We start from the raw sequence: 5073 nt of genomic DNA, 5'->3' as shown, positions 1-5073 counted from the left end.
CTGGACGGAAGCTGGGTTTCTGTCTGCACCACCCTCCCAGTCCAGGGGATGGGAGCCGCGTGGGGCCCTGGGATCCCCTTTCCCCTTCCCGCCCCTCTGGCCGGGCAGGGCCTGGTGGCATCTCTGCAATAACGTCTGTCTCGCCCACCGGCCCGACTGCAGAATGCACTCCACTCCGGGTGAGTGGGAGAAGCCCAGGCCTCCCTCCTCTGCTCCCCCCCGGGCCTGCATGCCCGCCTCTCAGGAGTCCAGGCACAGACCCGTGACCAGGCCTCTCAGCCCTCACACCTGCTGTCCCCGGGGGCTCAGAGGAACCGTGATGGTGGCCTGGTGCTGGCGGGCACTGCAGGGAGGGCAGCGCCACCCTCCTCCCGGGGTCCTGCTCTGACAGGAAGGATGAGGCTATGTTGTCCAGGGCATCTTCAGGTCTGTAGGTTCTACCCCCCAGGCTTCCCTTCCTCCCGAGCCAGGGGTGGCACAGGGCATTCGTTCCCCGGAGTTCAGGGCCTGACACAAGCACAAGCAGGGGCATCCATTGGCCTTGGCCACTGCCACCCAGGGCCCCGTGTGCCACGCTGGCATTCTCACTCCTCCGTTCCTTCCCCAGCCACGTGCTGCTCACTCACACTCTTGCCATCTCTCTGCCCCGGACACGCCCTGAGCCCGGGGGTCAGGCACCACCCCTCAGCGCGTCTGCTTTCCTGGTGGGTCCAGGCTCATTCCATGTCTGATTTTCCTTCCCTGGGACTCTTTTCTTTAAAAACAAACAAACATATATATTTTTATTTATTTCAGAGAGGGAGGGAGAGGGAGAGAAAGATAGAAACAGCAGTAATGAGAATCACTAATTGGCCGCCTCCTGCACACGCCCCATTGGGGATGGAGCCCGCAACCCAGGCATGTGCCCTGGTTTACAGGTGGACGCTCACCCCTGAGCCATCTCGGCCTGGCTGCTCTTTCCCTCTTATTACTGTGCATACACCGCTCCACCTTCTCTCCCTGGCACCGGTTCTTCCCATCACACAGGATGCCGGTTGATTTGTGGGATTTCACCGTTATTAATAAAACCTATATTTATACAGTATGCAGTGTGTACGTGTGTGGGTCTGGACCTGATACCATGGTCTGTGAGGGGTCTTCAAAGCGCTGGACAAGAAGTTTGTGAGCAGTAGGGAGTCTGGCAGGGGAGGGTGAGTCCTGGGTGTATGTCAACTAGGAAATGTGTGTCTGGTGCAATGTCTAGGTCATGTTTTACCTCCTACAAATGCTTCCTGTTTATTATCTCAAGGGAGTCCATGATAATCCTGCGTTATTCCTCATGGCAACCCATTTTGCAGATGGGAACGCTGAGACTTGGATTAAATCACTTGTCCCGGGACCCTTAGCTAATGAAGATGGACCAGGAACCAGGTCTTCTGCCTCTCTACTCCTCATCCTTGACATCGACCAATGACACTGCTCATGGTGGGCCCGCTAGCCGTGTGGGTGCCCTGTGTCTGCTGCATGGTGTGCTCTTACCAGAAGGATACACTTTCTCCTCAGAACTGACAGAGCCCTCCTGGTGCCCCTGGGGCGATGAAAAGTAGGCTCAAACCTGCAACCTAAGCCCTAGGATGAGAGTGGGAGACCACACTGAGCTCACCCCAGTTCTCCCCTTCTCTTCCTCTCCTTTCCTTCGGGGCCATACTTACGAGGGCTAAGCCATCAGCCACCAGGGCTGCAGATGGGTCTGGCAGCCTGAGCTTTGGAGTAACTGTCCAGAAGTCCTTGTGGGCTGGCGGCAGGATGGCAAGAAGCAGATGTTGTCTCACCCGCGTCCCTTCCGACCCTGAAGCTCGGGGACTGAAGGAAGGGACTGTACCCACCTGGCCAGCTGCCGGGAGCACCCTGGTTGTGCTCAGGGAGCTAATTGACTGGGGCTAGATTAGGGTCCCATCTAGGACTGATTGTGTATTTGCCTGGAGATGGACTAGCTTTGTTTCTTATAGGGGTGGAGGGTGGGAGTGGGAAATGGAAAGAAATCCACCCCCTGAAATCCTAGCTAGTTTTAGGGGCATTCTGGGTGCCACCTTCTCCCCGAAGTGATGCCAATATTTGTTGTTGTTTTTTTAAATTTACTTTTAATATATATATGTGTGTGTGTATATATATATGTATATATATATTGATTTCAGAGAGGAAGGGAGAGGGAGAGAGGGATAGAAACATCAATGATGAGAGAGAATCATTGATTGGCTGCCTCCTGCACACCTCCCACTGGGGATCGAGGCCACAACCCAGCATGTGCCCTTGACTGGAATCGAACCCAGGACCCTTCAGTCCGCAGGCTGATGCTCTATCCACTGAGCCACACGGGCCAGGGCTGATGCCAGAATTTGGCTCTGTAAACTCAGAGAGCACAACATTTCACCATTAGATCATTTTTCTTAAGATTCTTCAGCTTTACTCTTTCTCTTTGAAAATGCAAACACCCCTGAAAGACTAAAGCCACTACATTCCCCTTTGTAAATTCCCTTGGTTGCTAAGGAGATGAGCAGCCCATCTAGCGCCAGCGAAGGCCACACAGGCCTAGGGAGCAGCGGGGAGGGAGGCGGTGCGTGGCGGGGTGGCTGGCATCTTTGCGAAGGGAGCTCGTTAGATTCTTGCCGCTTCCCTCTTTTACAGAAGAGGAAGCCCAGGGCTGGAGAAGTGACTTGCACAAGCTCTCAAGTTACAGTGCTTTCGCCACCGCCACCGAGAAGCACCTGCGATTTCTCCACCAGTCCCTGCCCCCAGATGGGGTGTAAACGCCCTCCCCCAGCCCAGCGAGCTTTGAAATGGGCCCACTCAGCCCTGCGGCCGGCCTTCCTGGCCTCCGAGATCACTGCCACACAGCCACCTGTCAGGGCTGTGCCAGGTGCTGGAGGGCAGAGGCGACCCACACTTCTCCCCAGCGCCTGGCACCCATCCTGAGGTCAGGTGACAGCACACGCCCCAGCAGACCCAGAGGACTGACTCCAGGCCCCCAGAGGCCAGTCAAATCCTATGTTATTAAAAAGCTGACATGGCCCGACTGGTGTGGCTGAGTGCTGAGCGTGGATATGGACTAAGGAATCATGGTTCCATCCCCAGTCAGGGCACATGCCCGGGTTATGGTATTGATTCCCAGTGGGGCTGTGCAGGAGGCAGCCAATCGATTTCCTCCCATCATTGGTATTTCTCTCTCTCTCCCTCTCTGAAATCAATTTTTAAAAAACCCAAAAAACTGAAGCTTTACAAAAGCTGACAGGACTGACATACCCGGGGGGAGGGAACCTGCTCTGAGCTGGGGCAAGTCACTGCAGCCAGGGGCCCCTCTGCCTCACACGATGAGGTAAGGGGGGTGAAGCGAGAGGAGTCCCCAGGCCCCAAATGCCACATCTGAGCCCACATTCATTGGGTGACTCTACTTCCCTCTCCCCAGCCCTTTCTACTCCCCTTTCAGAATATCTCTTACAATGCAAACGTGCCATGTTCCCTGCTGCCTGGAATTCCCTTCCTGGACTTCTTTCTTTTTTTAATCCTCACCTGAGAATATTTTCCCATTGATTTTAGAGAGCGTGGAAGGGAGAGGGAAAGTCAGAGAGAAATATCGATGTGAGAGAAACACATCGATTGGTTGCCTCCTGCATGCGCCCTGACCAGGGCCGGGGCTGGGGAGGAGCCCTTGACTGGAATCGAACCCAGGACCCTTCGGTCTGATGCTCCATCCACTGAGCCAAGCCAGTGGGCCTGGACTTATTTCTTAGAATCCAGCTCAGCAGTCATCTCCTCTGCCAGAGGCAGTTAATGCCCCCCCCCCCCAGGACTTTCCTAAGCCTCTGTCTCCTCTGAAGGACCATCATCTGGGCCCCTGGAGGGGAGCTGCTGGAGTCTATATGGTCCCTGCACCCCTTGTTCAGCACCACCCCAATACCATGTGTTCATCAGCACTGCCTTCGGTCTAGACCAGTGGTTCCCAACCTTCTTTTGGCCATGCCCCACCTAAGCATCTCTAAAATCCTGATGCCCCTGTGACATACAATTCTCATTATTCAAAAAGTGAACTATTCACGTGCAGGAAGCCTAAAAGGCCATTAACTTGGTCTAAACAAGCTTCCAAAAAACAAGGCATCCATAAAAGAGAAAAATAAAAGAATGAAAGGACAGTTGAAGTAGTGAGGAAGAAATCACTAAGAAATTATTGGAAAAAAATATGAAGTGATATGAAAAAATAGAAAATAAAGTTTCAAAACATAATAGAGAATTGAAATGCATAAATATGTCAAAATATATATTTATATACTGTATATGAGGCCCCTAGAACCATAAGAAATGAAAAAATTCACTGTTAATAACTCATTTTCGAATTGCCCCCTTAACTATCAAATTGCCCCCCTGTGGGGCGTGTGCCCCACGCGGGGAACCACTGGGCTATCTGAAGGGTGGAGATCACACAGCCCTGCCCCAGGAGCCCATGCGTTCCCCGTGCACACCTGTTCGTGCACACTGGTCACGCGTGCTTGCATGTGGAGGCATGCCCTGCTGTGGGTGGTGGGTGGCTCCTCCACCATGACAGGCCCGGGGTGTGTCCTGCATGGAGGCGGGTGGGGGCTCTGAGGACCAGGAAGCTCCAGGGCCAGGCCGTGATTGGGTGCCAGACAAGACGGTCAGGTTGGGGTGGAAGCGGTTGCTCTGGCCCCTTTCTTCCTCCTTCCTTGACCCAAGTGACCAGAAGCCGCGCAGAGGTCTGGTCTGCAGCGCCAGGTGCGGAAGGAAGGAGCCAAGGAGCGCTTGACGGGGCCTCTGCCGGGAGGTAGGCTGCGGACTTGGAGAAGAGGCCAGAGGGAGGACCGCCTCGGCACGGCGGGGCGCCCAGGGAGGCTCGACCCGATTCTGGTTCTGACTCTCGCTTCCCAATCGGGCTCTCCTGCGCGAGTCCTTGCACCCTTCCGTGCCGCGGCTCCTCCATCTGTAAAATGGGCAAAACAACCAGCCCTGCCCGGGAGGTGGTCAGTGAGGCCCCTGGGTGGACTGGCGCTTGCAGCCTGCGGAGGCAGTCCTAGCAGCGGGGCC

At 54.9% G+C, this 5073-nt stretch overlaps 1 protein-coding gene across 1 annotated transcript in view; it reads left to right on the top strand.

The window, feature by feature from the left end:
* The first annotated feature begins 4314 nt into the window (after positions 1-4314).
* The window catches only part of NLRX1 (NLR family member X1), a 29101-nt gene continuing 28342 nt past the window's right edge, over positions 4315-5073 (top strand). The window contains exon 1 of the mRNA XM_014539891.1: positions 4315-4813. The gene's annotated coding sequence lies outside the window, so the exon portion shown is untranslated. The remainder of the gene's footprint in view (positions 4814-5073) is intronic.

Source organism: Myotis brandtii, unplaced genomic scaffold, assembly GCF_000412655.1.
Source record: "Myotis brandtii unplaced genomic scaffold, ASM41265v1 scaffold105, whole genome shotgun sequence".
Classification (NCBI taxonomy): domain Eukaryota; kingdom Metazoa; phylum Chordata; class Mammalia; order Chiroptera; family Vespertilionidae; genus Myotis; species Myotis brandtii.
The sequence above is the reverse complement of the archived record's forward strand: the minus strand, read 5'-3'. Positions and strand labels throughout refer to the sequence as shown.